The sequence below is a fragment of the Rhinatrema bivittatum genome, chromosome 3 (genome assembly GCF_901001135.1).
Source record: "Rhinatrema bivittatum chromosome 3, aRhiBiv1.1, whole genome shotgun sequence".
Lineage (NCBI taxonomy): Eukaryota > Metazoa > Chordata > Amphibia > Gymnophiona > Rhinatrematidae > Rhinatrema > Rhinatrema bivittatum.
In genome coordinates, this window is record NC_042617.1 from 281,609,449 (window position 1) to 281,634,553 (window position 25,105).

At 45.2% G+C, this 25,105-nt stretch overlaps 1 protein-coding gene across 1 annotated transcript in view; it reads right to left on the minus strand.

Annotated features, from left to right (window-relative positions):
• Nucleotides 1-7,192, minus strand: part of LOC115087522 (retinol dehydrogenase 7-like) — a 50,498-nt gene extending 43,306 nt beyond the window's left edge. Inside the window, exon 1 of the mRNA XM_029594850.1 lies at nt 7,081-7,192. The gene's annotated coding sequence lies outside the window, so the exon portion shown is untranslated. The remainder of the gene's footprint in view (nt 1-7,080) is intronic.
• Between the last annotated feature and the right edge of the window lie 17,913 nt (nt 7,193-25,105).

A 25,105-nucleotide genomic window follows, 5' to 3' on the forward strand; every position in this document is an offset into this window, starting at 1 on the left:
CTCCTGTGGGACGTCCATGGGGACTCTTGCAACCGCTACCTATCTCGAGTGAGCCATGGACCCAATCGCGATAGATTTCATAGTGGATTTGCCTGCCTCTAGTGGCAACAACACCATCTAGGTCACCGTCCCACTTCGTGTCTCTGCTAGGTTTCCATCAGCATTGCAGCTTGCTAAATTGTTCATCAGACACGTGTTCTGGCTCCACGGCCTCCCTAAACATATCCTCTCAGACCATGGAATCCAATTCACTGCTCGCTTTTGGAGGTTTCTCTGCAAAACATTCAACATCTCATTAGATTTCACCCCGGCTTACCATCCCCAAGCCAATGGGCAAACAGAAAGGACTAATAGAACCTTGAAACAATTTCTGTGAGCCTACATGAATCTTCGACAGAATGATTGGGCCGTCCTCCTTCCTTGGGTGGAGTTCGCCCTAAACTCTCATCAGTCCACGTCCGTCTCCCTTCCAGGTAGTCTATGGACGTCAGCCTCTACCAACGCTTCTGCTTCCACTATCGGTGCCCTCTTCATCAGCACAGTCAACCGCTCAGGAGTTGCATCAACTTTGGAACGACACTAAGCAGCTGCTCCAGCAGGCTGCCCAAAGATTTAAAAAGTTCTTTGATGCACACCATCGTGAAGCACCCCAGTTTAAACCGGGCAATAAAGTATAGCTCAGCACCCGGTTTATCCAACTTAAGCTGCCCTCGGTTCGCTTCGCTCCCAGGTATATTGGACCCTTTCATTTGCTCTGCCGGTTGGGCCCAGTCACTTACAGACTCCAGCTGTCTTCCTCTCTCAAAATCCACAACGCCTTCCACATTTCACTACTAAAACACTTGATACTGTCCGGCTTCTCTAAAAAGCCACCGGAGCGTCAACCACTGTCATCTGAAGCGTACGTCAATTATCAAGTCCAAGAGGTCCTGGAGGGTAAGAAAACTTGGTAGAAAGTGGGAATATCTCCTATCCTGGGAGGGCTTTGGACCTGAGGAGAACAATTGGGAACCTGCCGCCAATATCCTGGACAAAGAGCTTATCTGGCAGTTCTATGCCACACATCCTCGAAAACCCAAACCCCCGGGGGGGGTGTGTGTGTGTGTGTGTGTGTGTTAAGAGGAGGGGTACTGTTATGACCGTCGGTCGCAGACAGTTGCGACCGATTCAACTCACATCATGTCCTGCTCAGCTCTCTTCCCCGGGCCTACTTGTGGCTTGGGCTAGCCGCTGCTGCCACATTCCTCCCAGTTTCCAGGGCTCCTCATGGTGGCCGGGATGCCGCTGCCATCCATGCCGACTCCGGGCCTTCGTAGGCGCGCATGCACATGTGCCACCAAGCCTTCCTTTGAAAGCCTAATGGCGGGAACCTTAGGGGCGTCCTCGACTGATGACATCACAAGGTTGGGATTCTTAAGCACCGCCTTCACCCCTTGCTAACTGACTTGGCAACGAGTTCCTTCACCACTGATGCTTGTTCCTGTCTCCTCGGATCCGTGGTTCCTGTTCCGACCTTCCTGCTACTCTGGACTCCGGCTCGGGTACCTGCTCCTCAGAAGCCTGCTTGTGCTCCAGCTGGAGACTGTCTCCGGGCTTTCCCCACTTCTCGAGCTAGCCTTACACCTTCCAGAGCTCCTGCCTGCCGGCCTTCCTGCTCCTCAGGGTTGTCCCTCGGAACTGCCTTACTGCTTTGGAGACTAGACTCCGCACTCCCTGCTCCTTGGGGCAGTGCCTACACCAGTGAGTATACCTGCGCTTCCCCGCTTCTCGGGGCAGTGCCTACGTTCTTCACCAGTGACTGTACCTGCGCTTCCCACTCCTCGGGGCAGTGCCTACGTTGTACACCAGTGACTGTACCTGTGCTTCCCGCTTCTTGTGGCAGTGCCTACGTTCTACACCAGGTGACTGCACTCTGCACTTCCCCGCTCCTCGGGGTAGTGCTTTCATTTCTCTACCAGAGACTCCATCGTGCACAGCACTGCTCCACGGGGCAGCCTACGTCATCGCACCAGAGCCTCGCTCGCTACGCAACCTCGCCCCTCGGGACAGTCTCTGCTGCGGATCTCCAGGACTTCCTGTCTCGCGCTTCCCGCTCCTCGGGGCCTGCCTAGTGCTTCTCTATCAGAGACTCCTGCTCTGGTGTCTGCTTCCAGACCTGCCTGAATACAGGGCCAATGCAAGGGGATTTGGCACCCTAGGCGAGCCTTCTCCCTTGCGCCCCCCCTCCCCTCCCCAGTTGCGCCGCCACCCTCCGGTCTCGGCCCCGACTCCTACATCATTCTCGATCACGCCCGCTTACTGTGTGGTTTTCTGGGTCGCGAGCAGATTGGGCACAGCTTGCGGCCCGCCAAATCTCCACTCCTCTTTGCCACTGCTTGCAGCCCCATATGGCTCGCACCCAGTGGCGCACCAAGGGTCTCCGGCACCAGAGGGCCAATGCATTTGTGTGCCTCTCCAGCATCCCCCCTGTAATCCTTCGTGTACTAATGCTTAAGGTCACAGAAAATCTGTGGTGTCTCTAGACAGAAGAATTTAGGGAGGGGGGGGAGCCAAAATTACATTTCTTCATCACACCCACCTCTGTAGCATGGATCCTGCTTTAAAATTGGTTATAAAAAAAAGTATTAATAAAAATGTCCAAAGGGTCTTCTGCGTAATTTTAAAAAGCTGGCCAGTTTCACACTATAAAATTATTTGATAGCCTCATTCAACTAATTCTATATGGCTATGAGAGTGAAGTCTGGAATATATAGGAAGGACAAAATGTCAATACAAATCCTGTACCTCCAGTTCTGTAACTCTGTGCATCCACTGAAATTCCCCCAAACAATGGAGCTTGGATGTTTCCCTTACAGCTCATCATACTAAAAGATATTTTCAAATTCTGGTGTCACCTCACAGTAAACAGCAGCTCATACAACCTCCACTGCCAGACACATTGTGAACTAACACAAAAACCCGCAAAAAAGACACTCAAAATCTATACTGCAATCCCATCATAACATAACAGTAATAACACCAAGGACTCAAACAACAATAACCCTACCTGTGAATAAGCAAGGGTAAATATTACACTGGGTCCTAGGATAACAATACACCACCTACTGAGGAAACAAAACAAACTCGATTGCTATAGATCCCTATACAGACACTACACGCTAGCAGAATCTCTCATCATGGTCACATACACAGAGCAGAGACAGACCCTCACCAAATACAGAATACAAAATAAAGGAGCACAAATTAGAAAAAACTGAAATGGAAACCCCAAGAAGCCAGACGCTGGGCAAGATTTTCATGGGGGTACGTGTGTAAGATACGCGCGTACCCCCCCCGAAAACCTGCCCGAAGTTCCCCCTGTGCGCGCTGAGCCTATGTTGAGTAGGCTCAGTGGTGCGCGCAAGCCCCGGGACGCGCGTAAGTCCAGTGGCTTTCCTGGGGGGCGTGTCGGGGGCGTGTCGCAGCGGTGCGTCATTTGGGGGCGGGGCCGCGGACGTGGTTCCGGCCCGGGGGCATTTCGGGGGCATGGCCGAGGCCTCTGAAACGGCTCCCGGCCAGCACTACCTAACCCCACTCTACAAAGGTAGGGGGGGTTTAGGTAGGGCTGGGGGGTGGGTTAGGTAGGGGAAGGGAGAGGAAGGGTGTGGGTGTGGGGGTGGAAGGAAAGCTCCCTCCAAGGCCGCTCAGATTTCGGAGCAGCCTCGGAGGGAACGGAGGCAGGCTGCTCGGCTCGGGGCGCGCAGGCTGCCGATTTTGCACAGCCTTGCATGCGCTGATCCCAGATTTTAACAGATACACGCGGCTACGCGCGTATCTATTAAAATCCCGCGTACTCTTGTTTGCGCCTGGTGCGCGAACAAAAGTACGCGTGTGTGCAAATTTGTAAAATCTACCCCCCTGTGTATTAACAATGGAAAAACAGAACCACCATTCCTCATAAAACAATAAAATCAAGAAACATAAAGCATCAGTTATAATAGTAAAACCATACTAATAAAAGAATATTTTAAAACTACTGATAAATAGAATTTCTATTAATTAAAATCATATACATTTTTTACAATTTCCCAAACACTAATAAAATATTTCAAAACAGCACATATATCAAATAACACACAATAATTATAACTAAAAAGGATTTTAAAAAGCCCCCTCTGTCCATACATGGGAGCTCTTGATTTCCAGTCACCCTGATCTTGTCGAGGATTAGGAGGATATCCTCTCTCTCTCACACATGCACTGTCACATACATACTCATTCATGCTCTTATACCCACCATAACCTCTCGCTCTCACAGATGAACCCCAGGCAGGCTCCCATTCATTTTCGCACCACTCCCTCCCCATCCCCCAGGCATGCACACATTCATTCTCACACACACAGAACCCCAGGCAGGCACCAATTTATTCTCACACACACACATACACCACACACAGGCAGGCACCTATTCTCACACATACAAACCCCAGGAAGACACCCATTCATTCTCATACACAGACACAGCCTCAGGCAGGCACCCATGCATTCACACACATACACCCCAGGCAGACTCCCATTCATACACATTAACACACTAAAAGCAGAGACCCCCTCTCTTTCTTTTGCCAGCAACCTCAGAGCCTCTCTCATTCCTCTGCTGCCACTGTCACTGCTGCCACATGGCTATTTGGGAGGCGCTGATTGCTGCTATTGGCACTGAAGCCCATTCTGCTGCCTCCTCTGTGCAGGCCCTGTGGGCTTCCAGTTCTTCTATGCTGATCTCGTACATTGTGAGATCTGCATAGAGAAAGGGCTAGTCTTGCACATTCCCAAAGATTACATGTGCCAATCACTAAAAAGTAATTTATTTTTTTTTTACATTTGCTGTCTGATCTTAGTTTTCTAATTGGTTGATCACAGGCTTTTTTTTGCCACCTTCCCTTTCTTATATTTTTGCCAATTCCTTTTATATTGTCTTTTTAGTTTCACACACATAGGTTCTCTCTCACTCCCACATGCTGTCTTGCTCAAGCACAGGCTCTCACTGTCACATGCTGTCTCTCTCACACACACAGAGGCTCTCACATGCTGTCTCTGCAAACATTCAGGTTTTCACTCCCACGCACAGCCTCTCAACTCACTCTCACACACAATCTCTCAACTCAACTCATACATGCACACATACACACTCTACAGGCCCTCAGCCTTTCTCTCACCTCTGGGCCTCCTCTTCACGGGTCGCTGCAGGATGGGCTCTGCAGCGACCCTGGTCTTCTTGGGCCAAGCTGTTCCTCTTCTGCACGCGGCTGATGCTCCTCCTCCTCCTTCCTGCCCGCGCGGCTCCGGCAACATTTTTCTTCCGGGGCCGCGCGGGCAGGAAGGAGGAGGAGCACCTGCATATTTAGACACAACCTTTTTCTTCGGGCCGTGGTGACGTGAGCTCCACCACGGCCCTGCCGACCTTCTTGCTGTGTGTATCCGGCAAACAGCACAGCAGTAGTTCACCGCTCAGCTGCCAGTGGGATGAGGTCCACCGGCGGCCGGCGGCCATCAGCAGCTCGGCGCCCCCTAATGCTTGGAGCCCTAGGCGATTGCCTAGTTCGCCTAGTGCTTCCACTGGCCCTGCTTGTATACTATGGGTTCTCTCTCTGGACTGTGTCTCTTACCCTGCTCTTCAGGATCCTCCACAGTACTCTCTCTACCAGCTCCTGTGATCACGTGGCAGTGATGCAGGACGCCCTGTTCCTCTACACGCTGTATCTCCTGCTGCAGCTGACCTTGTCTCTCGACGGTGAGGACCTGTGGGGCTCCTCCCCTTAGGTGGTATCAACCCTCACCTTGAGCCAAGGGTCCACGAAACCCACGAATCCTAACAGGAGGAATTGTTAGCTGGCTAAGATAACTGGCTAACACTCTAATATTCAGAGTTAGCCAAGTAACTTAGCTGGCTAAGACTGGTCGAGTCAAAGAGCTGACCTAAAGTTAACTGGCTTTAGTTAGCCGGCTAATTAAGATAGCCAGCTATATTCAATAGGGTGGCTGTTGAATAAGCCTCCAAGGTTAGCTGGATAACTGTGCCTGACTGTGCCTGAATATATACTTTCCAGATACCTGCAAAATGAAAAGTGTCTACTAAATTCTATCCGAGCCTATTTCTCTTCTGCCCTGGGGCGATGAGGTCTTATCAAGAAGTGGATCTGAGCAAACATTCCAATCCCCACCTGCACAAAAAAAAAATTGCACCAGTTTATCAGTGAATGCTCTGAGAACTCCCTATGAACAAATTGCACTGAGTGCAAAGTACAGTCCAGAATCACATATCTGCCTTCAGTGTCAACAGTGTATCTATGAACAATGAGAGGTAAAGATTTAGCCATCAGTATGCAAACTTCCTACTTCTTGAATTATATGACGAATAATATTTTTGCCTCACCCAACCAGATTTAAGTTTCTCATACTCAACTTTAGTAAGGTGGGTTTCCTGAACATAAGAATATGGGCTTCTTGCTTTTAAGCAAATTATAAGACATATTTTCATTTTATGGGAGTGTAAATGCCTTGAACATTAAGAGATATTCAGTTAACTAATCAGTTCATACAGAAAGCTCCACTATAAGTACCCACCAAATATGCATAATCAAGATATAAATTTCCCCAGGAATTTACCATGCCCCAGTTATGTAAGCAACTGAGTGTACGTCTTACTGCATATCGCCTTATACACTATTTTAGTACCCGCAAGCAAAACAGTACCCACAAGCAAAACAGTACCAACAATACCATCCAACAATTCCATATTTGAATAGGCCTACTTGGGCCTACTATTAAAAATGAACCCCCTTAACCCCCTTAAAGACTCTCCCCAATCCTAACTATCAGAAACCCCAACCATCCTCAGACTCCCCCTCTTGACCCTGCAACCCTCAGGTGGGACATCAGTCGGGACCTAGAGGTTGGGTCACTCAATAAGGACATCCCTAGAATATCTACCCAATCCACTCCCCATCCAACCCACACTCAACCTCCCACCCAATGTTGGAACAAACTGGAATAAATCCAATTCAGTATAACAGCACAATAAAAATAAATTGAGAAACTGACCTAGAATAAATATAAGCACAGAAATGCCAGATGACAGAACAGCATTCCAGCACCCCAAATGGTGGGACCAGATGCTGCTACACACACTTTCAGCTGTGAGTTCCACCACAATCTGCAAAAAATGAAAACAATATTGAAAAAAATTAAGAAAAAAACAGATCATGTAAGTTTTTAAACCAGTTCAAGGGTAACAAGAAAATCCATGCTATGTGATGTCTAAAGGCCAACCAACGCAGCAAAGGAATCAATTAAATCAAGTGGCAGTCCATAAATACACCCTCTGAGTCCATGTCCACCATCCAAGGCCAACCATGCCGTCGCAGCATAATATTTCATAGAAAAATTCAAACACAGCCCTCAAGTAAAGCTAAAGTCAGGCCAAAACCGGACCGCAAGGGCAGTAAATTCCAATGATATCAGCAAGCAAGGGCTGTGAAAAAAGCAAATTAAAAAATGTAAAAATTAAGAACATCACATTTATAAGCCAACTTATCATTGCGGATAGGAATTCCTACGCTCTGGGATACCTCTATTCTGAGTTGCATAGAGAACCCCTGGTCTTCATTTCTGCCAGGCTAAATGGCTCCATAAAAGCAGGAGGAAATAGAAGACCCATACTAGGCCTCGGCCACGCAGACCTGTTTAGTGTCAGCCAACCATTTCTCTGCAGCTTTCACGTATCAAAAACCACTGATTTACAATTGTCCATACTTCTGAGTTTTGCAGGATGAAGCATTGCATATTAAATGGTTAATTTTTGCAGCTCTCGCTTCACATGGATAAAGGCCTTCCTCTTCTTTTGTAAGTTACCCTAAAAGTCCTGAAAGATCATCACTTGGTTCCCCTGAAAGGAAGGGTGCTTAAGCTCCACTGCAGCATTTAGAATCTAGCTTTTATCATTGTAATTATGAAGCTTGACAATAACTGCACAGGGGTGTCCACCCTGTGGAGGAACAGGTGTAGAGTTTTGTGCACCCGATCCACTTTATTATAGCTTATATTCAAAATATCCGGCAGCAATTTTGAGAAATATGCCACAGCGTCATTACCTTCTGCCTTTTCAGGAATCCCGAGAATTTGTCTGTTGCAATATTGCAATCTATTCTCTCTAGGTCATCGAGCTTCTCAAGAACAGATCCAAACTTTAATTTCAAGTTTTTCAGTTTTACCACTTTGACAAGGTGTAAAGAGCTCAAGGTCCATGGTCTTTGTTTCCTGCTCTTCCAAGTGCATGGCATTCTCCTGGACAAATTGGACGAGTTGTGCCACTTTCTCCACATTAATGCCTAATCGTGAGTCTAATGTAATTTTGTCTGCAAATTTGTGTGTCATGTATATATTCTAACCAATATAGGTAAAAGAAAGTTATGATGAGCACATCAATCTCAAAATTACTTTCACCAAATATTCATAAACTGTTAAACCAATTATACAAGGTCAAATTTTTGTTTATGGAGAGAAAAAGACTTCAGAGTCAAGCATGCATTGTGTTTTTTAAACATATGAACATGCTGTGTAAAATTCAATTGTTGGTCAAAATCCTTCATGACCTTCCAAAATTTTATTGTTTCAAAAATATTTTTGTTTTATTCTTATTGTAAAACTTATCTTATTGAACTGTGCGCCTGAATTTAATGCTCGTAGCCACCGATGTTGGCTAGTGTTTTGCCATCGTGGCTGCTTCAGGGCAATATCTAAAAAATAAGTTTATGTTCGGTTTATGTTCATGGAACACATGGTGAATTTAACAATACAATGCAAACTCACAATACTCTAGAATTCTGCACTTCTTCTATATGGATCAAAAATTGCCAACACATGCACAGTAGATTTTATGCTGCTCATTGATAGAGCATTCGCACACTTTTCTTTATTGTAAATAAGGAAATAAACTATTGCAGGCACAAATTTGATCTATGCTATTGATTTAAAACTAAAAAAAAATGAATACAAAATTCAACTTCTATATGCTAGTTAGTTCATTTTCTCAATTTCAAACAATGTTCCCCAACATTGGTGCACTTCTTACTCTCCTTATGTTTGAATTATGGGTCCAGAACTGGATTTAAACAGAATCATATATTTAAAAGTATTTAATTTGTATTCTTGGTGGAACACGTTAATGTTCCTAAACAAACACAAAATCTTTTCACCATATTCTTTCAAAATCAGTGTCCAAATGTGCCACATATTTTCAGTTCTTTGTTGCACATATGAGATGTTCCTTGTCATCAAAAAACATTTCACCATGTTCTATCAAAATCAGTCATCAAATCAAAGTGTCTAATGTGTTCATAGAAAAGCAGCCCATTCAATAGCAATGTTCAACCCATTTGGTTCAATACAATTTAATCTATAAATCCATCATTGTTCTAACTAGGTTAGAGTTCTATCCAAATCCCCACCACAGATGTCCTTCTTTATTCGATCTTAGGCGAAAGATTCTAAACTGGAAAAATCATGTTTATACTTTATGCAATGGGCATAATATTACCTCTAATTTCACTCTTTTGAGATAGCTTTTGTGTTCTAACAAACACGTTCTTAACGCTCTTTTTGTCTTCCCAACATACAATAGTGGGCATGGACATTGAACCACATAAACCACATTGTTTTAAGATGCATTTTCACGGATCATAAGGATTCTAAAATTCTGTAATCTGCAAGTGTTTTCACATATTGGACAAGTACTACATTGGAAAGTTCCTGAAGAATAGACCTAGTTAAATTGCTCATCATGGAATTTTCTAACTTCAGAAGTAATGCTGGACTCATATTTCTTTTAAATTTCTCGACTGGGTATATGGGGGTAGATTTTCAAAAAATGCGCGTTCGCGTACTTTTGTTGGCGCACCAGTCGCAAACAAAAGTACGCTGGATTTTAGTAGATACGCGCGTAGCCGCTAAAATCCAGGATCGGCGCGCGCAAGGCTGCCGATTTTGGGCAGCCGGCACGCGCCGAGCCGAGCAGCCTGCCTCCGTTCCCTCCGAGGCCGCTCCGAAATCGGAGCGGCCTCGGAGGGAATTCGCTTTCGCCCTCCCCTCACCTTCCCCTCCCTTCCTCTATCTAACCCACCCCCCCGGCCCTATCTAAACCCCCCCCCCTACCTTTGTCCAGGGATTTACGCCTCCCGGAGGGAGAAGTAAATCCCCGCGCGCCAGCGGGCCGCTAGCATGCCGAGACGCGACCCGGGGGCGGTTCCGGAGGGCGCGGCCACGCCCCTGGACCGCCCCGGGCCAAAACAACGCCCCCGGGTCCGCCCCCAAACCGCCGCGTCCCGCCCCCAAAACACCGCGTCGATCGGCCCCGCCCCCGACACGCCCCCGACAAAAAACCCCGGGACTTACGCGAGTCCCGGGGCTCTGCGCGCGCCTTAGAGTATCGATCTGTAGGTCTGTGACAGGGACAGTATCCAAATGTGCCTCTGCTGTTAAGGCCTCTGTAGCCAGGATTTTATTTTCCAGACAAGGGTTCCCCAAACCTTTTAAGTAAAGGGCCTCATTGACATTTCTAATCACCGAGGGGTGGGGGGTGTCACTCATGGAGTTTTGATGGGAGGGGAAGGGGGTAGGGGGTAGGGACCCTTCCTTGTAATCTGGGCCCTTTCTGTGGCCTGAAATGCTGGCAAAGAGGGGATGCAGGGGGCCGGGTTCCCACAGGGGTATGGCAGATAGGGCATTAGTAAGATTAATTCTAGCTTATCGAGCCTGCCACCCCCCTCCCCCCAGGAACCAGTTCCACCTGCCTCCCCCCTTCCTTAGTATCTGCCCCCTGGGGCAGTGGGGATGACTAGAAGGCATGGTGATGAGTTTCTGACACATCTTCTCCCACTCACACTTGCCCCCATACACTCTAGCTCTTGCTCCATTTCCCCTTTCCTTTCTCACCCCTTCCCTGCTCCCCTTCTCCCCTCATTCCCCCTTCCAGCTCTTTCACTCCTCCGCTCACATTCACGCTCCCTTCCTTTCACCCCTTCCCATTTTCTCAATCACATTTCTTTTCCCTCCTACCCCCTCCTCAATCATACTGCAATTCTCTCCTTGCCTCTCCCTTCCCCCTTTTGCTCCTTCCGTTCTCTCCTTTCACCACTGCCATCCTCTACCCTCACTCGCACTCCCTGTCTTTCACCCCCTCTCCTCACTCACCCCTTCATTCACACTCCCTTTCTCTGTTCTTCACTCCCCTCTACCCTCCCCTCTACCCTCCCCTTTCACATTTCTTTTCCCTCCTCTCATTCCCTTTTCATCCTTTCCCCTTCTCTCCCCTCACTTACACTCCCTTCCCCATCCTCACTTCCTTTTCCTCCTTTCCCCCTTCTCCCCCTCTCACACTACCTTCCCCTCCCCTTTTCTCACTCCCACGCCCTTTTTCTCCTTTTCCCTCTCTCTCTCCTCTCCTCTCCCCTCACACTCCCTTCCATTCACACCCTCCTCTCCTGGCTTGCATTGTCTTCCCCACCTCTCCCCTTCCTCACACTCCCTTCCCTTCTTCTCTCCCAGGTGTCTTGCTCTTCTGGCAGCAGGAGTTGTGAACGGTGCTGGTCTAATCCCTTGCCTCTCTGGGGTAAGATAGTTACCCTCCCACTATAGTGGTGGAGAGGCAATACTTTATTTATGTATTTATTTTTAGTTTTTATATACCGATCTTCTTGCATTAGATACAAATCAAACCGGTTTACAAAGAACAATGAACTTGCCTGTAGGCGATACATGGAACCGTGAACGTATTAAGAAAAAAAACTCTGGGTAACATAGTCAAAAGTAAACTGACCAGGAAAACAATTAGCATTACATGGTAATAAAGGTCACAATAAACCTTTATTGTGACCTTTGATCCATTGATAGTGCATGGATCATCAGGCAGAAAAAGACTAAAGGGTATCTGAGGGTCTCTTCAAGGTAACATGAGTTAAAGAAAAAGTGAAAAATGAAAGAGAACTTATAACAAACAATATCAAAATTGTGAAGAGAAATTAGGGGGGGATATGTATAATATTGCCGGAGGATGTGGTTAGTGCAGTTAGTATAGCTGTGTTTAAAAAAGGATTGGATAAGTTCTTGGAGGAGAAGTCCATTACCTGCTATTAAGTTCACCTACAGAATAGCCACTGCCATTAGCAACGGTAACATGGAATAGACTTAGTTTTTGGGTACTTGCCAGGTTCTTATGGCCTGGCTTGGCCACTGTTGGAAACAGGATGCTGGGCTTGATGGACCCTTGGTCTGACCCAGTATGGCATTTTCTTATGTTCTTAAATGGGGCTTCAAATGTTATCAGAGGAGTCATCCTACAAAGAAAAACCAAGAAGGGGCAGGAAGAAAAGGAATTCTCCTTCCAACTGAGTCTCCTTTAAAATGGAAAAGGGGTCCAGAACCCACCCAGCACATTCCTCAGGGGTAGAGAGGGAAGGCAGAACCCAAATTATAAAAGCAAAATTTAAATGTAATCAAATGAAAACACGTAGACAATAACTTTCAAACCGGCGCGCAGGCCCGCACAAGTGCACGTGTTTGTTAGCCCACGCTCAGGGACACTGCTATTTTATAACAAACGCACATGTATATGTGCATGTTATAAAATAGTCTGGCCGCACGCACATGTGTACTCAATTTTAAGTGGGTGTGCGCCTGAGTACCGCAAAAGCTGTTTCTACCATAGGGGGATTTTAAAAGGGACCTGCATCAACGCATTTACCAGTTTTACCAGTTCATTCCCAGTTTGCCCAGTCAATAGATATGTCTTCCAACCCCCCCCCCCCGGTTTAGATATCCTGTACACCCCCAGTTACCCCAGATTCTTTAAACCCCTCCAAAATGGCTCATTAGTTGGTAAAACATTTTATTGGAATTTATCATTAACAATACAACATTGAGGATGTATTAATCCTGATACATCCTCAGTCACATCCTAATCTTACCATTCCGAGAACAGCGAATCCCTGCAATTTCCCCTTGGTCCTCCCCCACCTCCCTTCCCCCTTCCCCCTTCCCCTCCCCCACATCCCACCTCCCAAAATGCTGACAGTCCATGTCAATGGGAACAAACAAACTGAGAAAAGTCTGAGACTACAGAGCAGAATAATTAAATGGTGTGATCAATCATTCAAAACCAAACTCCATGCGTGGTGTGGAAGTGCCTGTAGATAAGGGCCCCAAATGGAGAGAAAAGTTTGCCGATGTCGTGGGGAGCTCCGAGATGACAAATTGTTCATAATCATCATGGAATGGAAGTGGTTCCTCCAAGCCCAGAAAGAGGGCGGGTCGTCGCTTCTCCAGACCAATAGAATCACCTTCTTCCCCACCAAACTTGCTTTCTGTAACAGTAAGCGAGAGCCAGGATCTCTAATATGTATGGGAGAAATGCAGCCAAATAAAAGCCATAACGGAACCACCGTATAGAGACTTACAATAGGTCTGCCAGAAATTCCGCAATCCGACACCAAAACCGTTTAACCAAAGCACAGGCCCAGAAGGCATGCGACAAGGTGCCTATAGCTGATTTGCAGCATCCACATAAGGCAGAAGAGGCAATAGTCAGTCGGTGAGCTACCTGAGCAGACACATATACCCGGCTCAAAAATTTGTGCTGTAGCTCCCAATAGTACATATTAGTAGAGATCCTGGCTATGTGCTGAAAATAAACACGAAGAATAGACTGGGTAACTGTAAAATCCCCATCCTTATTCCAGCGTTCCACCAAGACAGCACATACATCAACCCTCACCTGTTTCCACACACACTTATAGTAAACAGATAATGAAAGGGCCTTACCTTGATCAAAGCAGAATACCTGATCTAATGCATGAAAGACCGATGGTTGCGCTGAGGCCTCCGGCAAGGACTGAAGATAATGCCGAATCTGCATGTAAGGGAAAGTGTGCATAATCCCCAGGCCATATAAGTCTCGCAATTCCGAAAAGGACAAGATCTTCCCCTCCCCCGTTATCAATTGCCTCAGTTGGGTAATCCCTTTAGACGTCCAGGTCCGAAAATCTGCGGACTGAGAGCCCGGGGAAAAATCAGCATTACCAACAATGGGCAGGAAAAAAGAACATAGCCGGGGCACTTGTAATAACCTGGTTAGTTACAGCTACGCCTACCGAATAGGTTTAAGAATAACAGCTTGTGCTAGGAAGGGCGGGAGACTGCTCGTCTCCGATTGCAAGACATACTTAAGATCTATTGGTGCCGTCAATGCACATTCTGCTAATACATTAACATATAGTGATTTGTTCAATAGCCAGTCTCTGACTATATGCAAATTGCTTGCAAGATTATAGAGAGCTAAATCAGGAACCCCTATACCTCCAGCCCCCCAATGCTCTTTCAGCCAAGAGAGATGAATTCTGGCCTTCCCACCTCTCCACAAAAAATGCCACAGAGCGCCTTCAAGGAGTGATATGTCTCTACGTGTAAGCTGAAGGGGCAGGTTTTGTAATAAATACAGCCACTTGGGGAGAATAATCATTTTGAATAAATTCACCCGCCCTCCCAAGGAGAGTGGAAGAGTCCGCCAATACTCCAGGGTATCCTGAATGTAGCATAAAAGTCGGGGAATGTTGACTTTATATACTTGGTCAAGAATAGTGGGTATCAATACTCCTAGGTAACGGAAAGACTCACCCGCTCACCGCAAAGGAAAGAGATCGGGCCATCGCTCCTTCAAAGTGTCAGGGAAAGCCAGAGTGGAGGATTTACTTTCATTTAAACATAAACTCGAAAATACCCCAAACCTCCTTATCAATTGTAATAAAGGAGTTAGTGAAGCCAAGGGGTCGGTAAAAAAACCCAGCAAATCATCCGCAAAGGCTGCGTATTTGAAAATTTCTGAATTGATACGAATGCCCCTGATCTCTCGACTCGCCTATATGGCGAGCAGTAAAAGTTCAAGCTGTAAAATAAATAATAAGGGAGATAAGGGACAACCCTGCCTCGTGCCCCTCGTCACCGAGAATGACTCTGGACTGTGCTCGATTGGCAGTGATCAGCGCTACGGGGTTGCAATAGAGGAGTTGGACAGCATTATAAAAGTAGCCCTCAAATCCCATTTTTTGTAAAATGTAAAATAAATATCGTCACTCCACCTGATTGAACGTCTTTTCAGCATCGAAACTAATAGTTAGGTAGGGACTGTTCATCTGTTTGCACATTACCATAGCAGCCAACACTCGCCGTATGATGGAAAGAGCATAACGCTTGAGCACAAAGCCTACCTGACAGTCACCAATAAGCGACAGGAGGAGTATTGCCAATCTATCCGCCATGATCTTAGCCAATAATATTTGGTCAAAATTAAGCAAAGAAATGGGGCGATATGATTCAGGAAGGAAGGGATCTTTGCCCGCTTTAGGAATAAGGGAGATGTGCGCGAGGTTTGCATTGACGGAAAAGGAACCAGTATCTATCAGCTCCGAAAACAAAGAAGCCAAGGGAGTGGCTACCTGCCCAGAAAGAACACATAAAACTCAGCAGAGAAGCCATCGGGACCGGGGGCCTTAAAACTTTTAGATCGGCCTATAGCTAGTTGAATTTCCCCAGGCGTAATAGGATGATTAAGCGCCTCCTTTTGCTACTTTGTTAGAGGTGGAAGGGATAACTGGGAACAAAACCTCGCGCATGCCTCTTCACTCCGCCCCTCAATCATATACAAAGTAGAGTAAAATTCTCTAAAAAGTCTCAAGATAGAGGGAGTGTCCGTGACCAGCTGACTTGCCGTCGACCGCAGCGCCAGTATAAACTGAGCTGTGAGGGTGGACTTGAGCAAATTAGACATCATTTTCCCCGCTTTTTTACTATATTAGTAATTCATAAGGCTTATTTTTGTACATTGATGTAACAAGGAGTTTAAAATGTGCTGCAATGACAAATACTCCTCTCGAGCCTTCCCTGTGTCAGAGGCCACCACTCTGGTACACACCTGGCGCAATTGGGCACTTAGCTTCAAAATGCGCTGATTTAGGGATTTCCGCCTGTGAGAAACATAAGAGATTATATCTCCCCGCAGGACTGCCTTAGCTGCGTACCAAAACAATGTGGGCTGATCATTATGTTCTGATTAAGTGTAGCATACTCAGGCCACTTCCCCACAAGAAATACCCGAAACTGTGCATCTTCCGCCAAATAATAGGGGAACCGCCAGATTCTAGTGATGGCTGGCGAATCCATGAACTGGATGTCTACCCAGACTGGGGCGTGTTCAGAAACAATGATATCATCAATACCTGCCTCTCAAATAAGAGAGAAGTCATGGCAACTAATGAGAAAATAATCTAACCTAGAGAAGGTCGCATGCGCCCTAGAAAGATGGGTGAAATCCTTCTCCATGGGATGTAGAGTTCGCCACGTATCTATCAAATGCAGTGCATTCTCCAACATAGACTGGCCTTTACCCATGCCAGGTTCATGTCTGCGGCTCTGAGATGCATCCACCTGAGGGTCTTTGATGGTATTAAAGTCCCTGCCCACAGTTATCATCTCTGCCAAGTGAGGGAGCAGTTGACGATAAATTCCTCGAAAAAAACTTGGGCTGTAAGTGTTGGGGGCATATATATTACAGAACACAACAACCTGATTATATAATTCCATTACCAAAATTAGAAAGCGGCCCTGGTGGTCTTTAATTTCTTGGCAGATCTGTATAGGTAATTGCTTATTAATCAAAATAGCCACCCCTGCAGATTTAGATGAGGCCGAGGCGTAATGTACTCCCCCCACCCAGGTCTGGTGTAATGTACTCCCCCCACCCCATAATAGCGTGCATTTAATAGATATCATGCTCGATATCTGTAAGGTGAGTCTCCTGCAAGAAGGCCAAATCAGCGGACTTTTCTTCAATATAGAAAGAATCTTGGACCGTTTATTAGGCGAGTTAATCCCGCACACATTCCATGAAATTACTTGGGTGTGATTACTCATGTAACAAGATAATAAAGGGAGACGATTGCTGAGCAAACAACAATATTCAGTTAGAGACCCTCCCAGCATAGGCCTCCTCCTGCCATGCATACTTCCACTATAATATAGAATCCATGCTCTTGCTGGAGTTGCGCACATTGACACATTTCACACCAAAGGGAGTTAACCCCCAACCCCACAGTTCCCCCTCTCCCCCCCTCCCCCTCTCTCCCCCTGCTGTCCCTCCCCTCAATCCTACCACACATTATCAATCAAAGAACACCACCATGCATTCAACCCCCCCCCCCCCCAATCCAACCCCATCCACACCTTGCACAAGCAATGAAACAACAGTGCTGTCCCCTCTTGAAAACTTATACAGTCCATGACAAGGGGATGTCAAAGAAATCTCCAATTATGCGAGAGCCACCCACAAAAGGAAAAAAGTTAAGAGTCAGGCCATCGTGTCCAAACGAGTACACCACTGGTTCTCGCAAAGGGAAGAAAATAACCAGGCATGGGGATTGTCCAGCCATATTCAGCCACGGCAATACAAAAAAACCCCAAAACGCTGAACCGGTTCTCCATAGGGAAAAAACATCAATCCTCCGGACCTATGGCCGGCACTGACTACATAGTCCCTCGCCGGGGTTCTCAGTAAGTCGCTTTGCTCCCTGAGGCCTCTTGGATCTGGACGAAATCCCTCGCCTCTGCATCCGTAGTAAACCAATGAACTCCCATCGGGGTTTGTACCCGTAAACGGGCCGAGTAAAGCAGGGTAGCTCGCAGTCCCAAGTCAATTAATTTGGAGCTATGCAGAGCAATGGCACGCCACTGAGCCGATACCCCAGCTGAAAAATCTTTGAACGCCAAGATTTTATGATTATCATATGACAGGGAGCGACCTGACCTCAGAGCTCTCAATATTTCATTCTTATAGGCGAAATTAAAAATCTTCGTGATGACCACACGTGGTTGGGTCGCATCCACTTGCTTCATAAGAACATGCCATACTGGGTCAGACAAGGGTCCATCAAGCCCAGCATCCTGTTTCCAACAGTGGCCAATCCAGGCCATAAGAACCTGGCAAGTACCCAAAAACTAAGTCTATTTCATGTTACTGTTGCTAGTAATAGCAGTGGCGATTTTCTAAGTCAACTTAATTAATAGCAGGTAACGGACTTCTCTTCCAATAACTTATCCAATTCTTTTTTAAACACAGCTATACTCACTGAACTAACCACATCCTCTGGCAACAAATTCCAGAGTTTAATTGTTCGTTGAGTGAAGAAGAACTTTCTCCGATTAGTTTTAAATGTGCCACATGCTAACTTCATGGAGTGCCCCCTAGTCTTTCTATTATCTGAAAGACTAAATAACCAATTCACATCTACCTGTTCTAGACCTCTCATGATTTTAAACACCTCTATCATATCCCCTCTCAGCCGTCTCTTCTCCAAGCTGAAAAGTCCTAAGCTCTTTAGTCTTTCCTCATAGGGGAGCTGTTTCATTCCCCTTATCATTTTGGTCGCCCTTCTCTGTACCTTCTGTAACGCAATTATATCTTTTTTGAGATGCGGCGACCAGAATTGTACGCAGTATTCAAGGTGGGGTCTCACCATGGAGCGATACAGAGGCATTATGATATTTTCCATTTTATTCACCATTCCCTTCCTAATAATTCCCAACATTCTGTTTGCTTTTTTGACTGCCGCAGCACACTGAACCGATGATTTCAATGTGTTATCCACTATGACGCCTAGATCTCTTTCTTGGGTGGTGGCACCTAATATGGAACCTAACATTGTGTAACTATAGCATGGGTTATTTTTCCCTATATGCATCATCTTGCACTTATCCACATTAAATTTTCGAACCAAGACGGTACGCCCTCTCCACCCACAGGGAGCCGTGGGTCATGGTGAGGCCCAGCTCAGTGACAAGCCGGGCTAGTGGGAGACAGGAAGTTCCACACACCTGTCTGTGCTTGTCGATATAGTGGTTGAGAACCACTGTTCTAAACACTTTTTACTGCTTAATCTTTCACTAGATTTCTCAGTTTGCCATAAGTCTAACATGGCTTGTCAGCTGCACATTTCTCCTTCCCAGTCAGTTTTCTAACCCAATATTTGTTTTGTTTATTAGTATTATTTAGTGTTTTGATAATTCCCAGTATATTACAATTATAAATCAATGTGATGCACATTTAAAAGAAAGTAGAAATAATAGTAAATCAAATAAAAATGAATTAACTTGTTCTGCAATAAAACAATTAGCTAATAACATAAATTAAAGATAAAACAAATAAAAATCATTGCAAATTAACTTGTTAAGAGGTAAAACGGTTATGAGGGAACATAAAATATATTGGACAGACTGTTTTGAGAGGGTCATTGTATTCTGAATATAACCAATATTGTGATACTTTTCTTGCATTTACCTCATAGCTGTTACAAGTTCGTTCTTATGTTGGCTTTGTTTCTTTGATTCAATAAAGATGAATTAAAAAAAAATAGATGGATAAACCAGCAACCATTAAACTAAAGTCACTGAAAAGTCTAACAAAATATCAGTAGTGTGAGTATACTTTAGTAAAAAGAAAACGTCTTTAATGCTTTTCTAAATTTGAAATAATCCTTTTCTAGTTGCCCTTCTAATGGAAAGGAATTGCACAAATATGGTGCCAGGTAGGAAAAACTGTTTTGTATGAATTGGATCAGCACTTACCCCAGTTTAGAGGACACAGCCAGACCCAATTACATGGTATCCCTACTAGACATATGCAGGCCACCTGCTCTGTTTTTCAAGGACATCAGAATTACATTTCTATGCATAAACCCCGGAATGAAAGCAGCCTGCCCTGGTGACCTACACTAGCTGGCTAGTTAGCCCCGCACAGCAGCCAATAGAGAACCTCCTTAAATTCCAGAGAAGATAAAGTGCTATCAGGCCATCACTTCCTCCTTCTTCCATTGCTCACCCATTGCAGGATTTCAGCCTTGCCCACTTTGTTGGCGTTTGTTCCATTGATTTTTCCCTTCAAAAAGATACAAAAAGTGGAACCAGCCTGGCAGCTCGGTGACAGTGCCATGCTGTGAGCTGCCATGTGTGGGATCTGGTTTCAATTCTCAGGCCAGTCCTTCTGCTCCCCAAGCCAATAGGACTGGGGATACTGCAGAGGCAGCCCTCACAGCTCCTGTGGGGAAGGGGGAAAGAGAGAGTCCCACAGTAATAGTATCTTGTGGCCAGATTTAGGATCCATGACTGCAAGGTACCAGAAAGAACCCTGACGCATGGCCCCTGGCTCAGAACTTTCACTGCAGTGACTGGGCTAATCAAGCTGGGAGGGAATATAAAATAGGAAAAATCCCTGGGTGGTTGCAGATGAAGGCTTAGTGCTGCTGGACCCAATAGCAGGAAGAAACTTATGGATCTCCCCACCCGTTTTCCAAAAAAATAGAAGATACAAACACAGGGGGAACCAAAAGGAATCCACAAATTCAAATGTAAGTATAGGATAACACAGATTGTGGAGGAAAGACTTCTGTGTAATCAAGCTGAATTTTATATATGCAAGTCTGAACAGTTCATGTTCGTGAAATGCATGTGGGCACATTTATTATGTATACTTCATAGTTAATTTTCAAAAGGAAACTACATGGCTAGATTCCCTTTGAAGCAGGGCTGAATTTAAGCTTATGACACCCATAGGTAGAGGATCGTGAGCAGGATATTCCACCCCTGAAAATCAGGGAGCAGCAGGGAGAGTCTCAATTTTTAGGCACTTTCAGAATTTGTCGGCACTATGCCTAGATCTGGCCCTGCTTTGAAGATTAGCTAGTATAAAGCATGCACAATAATAGCATCTATGCACTTTGCACCTGCCACTGATGCAGATGGTGGTGGAAGGTGAGGGTACAGAATAGCTCTCGCAAATGCCAGTGATGTGAAACATGACCCTGGGAACGCCCCCTTTTTAATGTGGATAAACTTAACGCATTCTGTGAATGCCATGTGTACTTTTTTAACTGATCTGAGGACAGTGGTTTTTGGACAGGCCAACTTGCACGGGGTAAATCAAACGGCTTCAGAAATTTGCCTTCGTCTTTAAAATACATCTCTTGTGATGAAAAGGGCATTATTTCATCAGCATGTGAACTGATGGGTTTCAATCATCTTGTCCCCTTTCAAAAGAACCATTATAATTCATAATGAAATTATGTGCGCCATATGTGCTCTGTGCTCCATTATATCTGGGCTCTCTGGGTAGAAGTACTGCTCTGTTTACACCTTTCTCTAGGTCTGGTATTGTATATTATTGGTCTGGTTCCTTGCTAATTGTTTGCTTTAAGATTCAGTATACCTGCATTTCTCTTATTGTAGAGCTGTCTTTAATAATCTGTTTAATATTGGCACATAAGTGCTGAGGGATCATTTAATAGATAAAGTACTATTAAAGTTCCAGGAAGTGTCCTGCTCTACCCAGCTTGTCCCAGGTTAAACTGTTTGACTCTCTCCCACCCTACCCCTCTACCCACCCACCCCTGGGGTTTGTTTTCTAATAAAGACTGTCTAACTTAACATTTGCAGCAAGATAAATTAGTAAATTGTTAACAGTAAAGGAAATACCAATAAAAAAATTTACCAAAATGAGGACTATCCAATGTAACTGCTGTGGAGCCTTTATTCTCAGGGAAAGCATCTGGAAACTTAGAGCTTGCCCAATTTGTGCACAACTCTCTTCCTTGAAAAAGGAGCTGAGGTTAAAGCTCAATTAGCTTCAATTACAAGAATTACACCAACATTGCATTACTGAGAAAATAATTCCCCAATACCACAGAAAAACCAGGAGTCAAGAAAAATAGATACATTAGGATCAGGTAGGATAACACATGTGACCCACAGTCACCCATTCTTGACAGATGGGCAGCCAACAAGTATACCCCCCCACTCAAACAGGTCATTAAGGAATTCATTAAAAACCAGGATTACAGTGGGCTCTGGTAGAATTAGACCTGTGATAAGGAGACACACACTGTACCAAATGCAAAAAGAACAAAAAGCCTTTTCTATATTAAAAACTGAAGAAGTTCTTGAGAAAAACATTGAAGTGTTACCAGAAAAGAGAAAAAACCCCCAATGCATGCAGAATTTCAAGATCCATAACCAAAAGAAAAAGCTAATTGAGATGGATAACTCTGTCATCAGTGGCAAAACTGAAAAAGGAAAGAGTGAAGTGAATAACAAATCTCAACTAAAGTCTCATAAGGAGTCCAGGAAAAGCAATAACCTTAAAGAGAGAACCTGGAAAGCTATGACCACAAATGCTCATAGTTTGGGAAATACAATCCCAGATCTGCAGGCCCTAATGACGGAGGCAAAATTAGACATTGTTGCTATCACAGAGACATGGTTCATAGAATCTCATGATTGGGATACAGCAATACCAGGCTATAACTTGTTAAGGAAGGACAGAGTGGATAGAAAAGGGGGAGGTGTGGCTCTTTATGTCAGAAACAATATCCAAGCATCTGAGCTGCAAGGAAGTTGGGGCAAGGAAGAAGCACTATGGGTCGACCTAAAAAAATATGACGGAGCATCCATTTATATTGGAGTGGTTTACAGGCCTCCAAACCAAAAGGAAGAGCTGGACAGAGATCTGGTTGAAGACATCCATAAGATAGGTAAGAAGGGAGAAGGGGTGATCGTTGGTGACTTTAATATGCCAGATGTAGACTGGAAAATCCCATCTGCAGAATCTAAAAATAGTAGAGCGATAGTGGATGCCATGCAAGTAACTTTGTTCAAACAAATAGTAATGGAACCCACGAGAGAAGGAACTATACTCGACTTAGTGCTCACTAATGGAGATAATGTCTCTGATGTCCAGGTGGGCACCCACCTCAGCACCAGTGATCAAACGGTATGGTTTAATATCACTAAAAGAATATGGAAAAGAAGCACAAAGACCCGAGTTTTACAGTTCAAAAACACGGACTTTGAGGAAATGGGGAAGTACCTAGAGGAAGAACTAAAAGGATGGGAGAACGAGAGAGATGTGGATCAGCAGTGGACCAATCTAAAAGGAGCAATCACCAAGGCAACTACTCTATATGTTAGAAATGTAAAGAAAAGCAAAAGAAAACTGAAACCTATCTGGTTCTCAAAGGAGGTGGCTGACAAACTTAAAGCTTAAAGAACAGCATTCAAGAAATATAAAAGATCCCAAAGGGAGGAACACAAAGAAGAATATTTGATTCAACTGAGGGAGACAAAGAAATTAATCAAGTCGGCAAAAAGTCAAGTGGAAGAGAGGATTGCCAAGGAGATATAAAATGTGACAAAACATTTTTCAGATACATCAGCGAAAAGAGAAAAGTCCAAAGTGGTATAGTGAAATTGAAAGGTGGAAATGATCAATGTGTGGAGAGAGACGAAGAAATGGCAGAAATATTAAACGAATACTTCAGCTCTGTGTTCACTACAGAAGACCCTGGAGAAGGACCATCTCTACACAACAAGAAACTGGAGGGAAGTGGAATAGATGAAAATCCTTTTACAGTAGAAAATGTATGGGAAGAGCTAAAGAATCTGAAAGTGGACAAAGCCATGGGGCCTGATGGGATTCATCCAAGGATACTGAGGGAGCTCAGAGATGTGCTGGCAGGTCCGCTGTATGACCTGTTCAATAGATCCCTAGAAATGGGAGTGGTGCCGAGTGATTGGAGAAGAGCGGTGGTAGTCCCGCTTCACAAGAGTGGGAACAGAGAGGAGGCTGGTAACTACAGACCGGTTAGCCTCACTTCGGTGGTGGGAAAAGTAATGGAGTCACTGTTGAAAGAGAGAATAGTGAACTATCTACAGTCCGGAGAATTGATGGACCAGAGGCAGCATGGATTCACCAGGGGAAGATCCTGTCAGACAAATCTGATTGACTTTTTTGACAAGGTAACCAAGGAATTGGATCAAGGAAGAGCGCTTGATGTCATCTACCTGGATTTCAGCAAAGCTTTTGATACGGTTCCGCACAGGAGACTGGTGAATAAAACGAGAAGCTTAGGAGTGAGTGCCGAGGTGGTGACCTGGATTGCAAACTGCTTGACGGACAGAAGACAATGTGTAATGGTAAATGGAATTTTCTCTGAAGAGAGGGCGGTTTTAAATGGTGTACTGCAAGGATCAGTGTTGGGACTGGTCCTGTTCAATATCTTTGTGAGCGACATTGCGGACGGGATAAAAGGTAAGGTTTGTCTTTTTGCGGATGACACTAAGATCTGCAACAGAGTGGACACGCTGGAAGGAGTGGAAAGAATGAGACAGGATTTAAGGAAACTGGAAGAGTGGTCGAAGATATGGCAGCTGAGATTCAATACCAAGAAGTGCAAAGTCATGCATATGGGGAGTGGAAATCCGAATGAACTGTATTCGATGGGGGGGGAAGGCTGATGTGCACGGAGCAGGAGAGAGACCTTGGGGTGATAGTGTCTAATGATATGAAGTCTGCGAAACAATGCGACAAGGCGATAGCAAAAGCCAGAAGAATGCTGGGCTGCATAAAGAGAGGAATATCGAGTAAGAAAAGGGAAGTGATTATCCCCTTGTACAGGTCCTTGGTGAGGCCTCACCTGGAGTACTATGTTCAGTTCTGGAGACCGTATCTACAAAGAGACAGAGACAAAAAAAACAGGGGTGGGTAAGAGTATGGGGCAGGGGTGTGGCCTGCTTGTTGCAGCGGTTGCTACCCCTAATTGAGCTGGATGTTCACTTGGATGCAGATCCGGTGCTGCTCTCTACATTGGTGGTGGAGTGGAGGGGAATTAGGGCTGGAGGGTACTGTAAGCCAATAGTAACAGGTGGGAGAGAGAAAAAGGAAAAAAAAAAAAAAGGCTAAAGTGCGTAGCTTGCTGGGCAGACTGGATGGGCCGTTTGGTCTTCTTCTGCCATCATTTCTATGTTTCTATAATTAAAATGACTTTTCTGTTTAATCCGGAGGGTCTCTACTTCAGTCCTCAATGACCAATGACTGCGAACAGATCTGGTTTTTGGTTTAAGCCAGCTATGCGCAGAGTAACCTTGTTCTTAGAGCATTTGTATACAAGTACATTGGATGATTATTCATCCTGAGAACCAG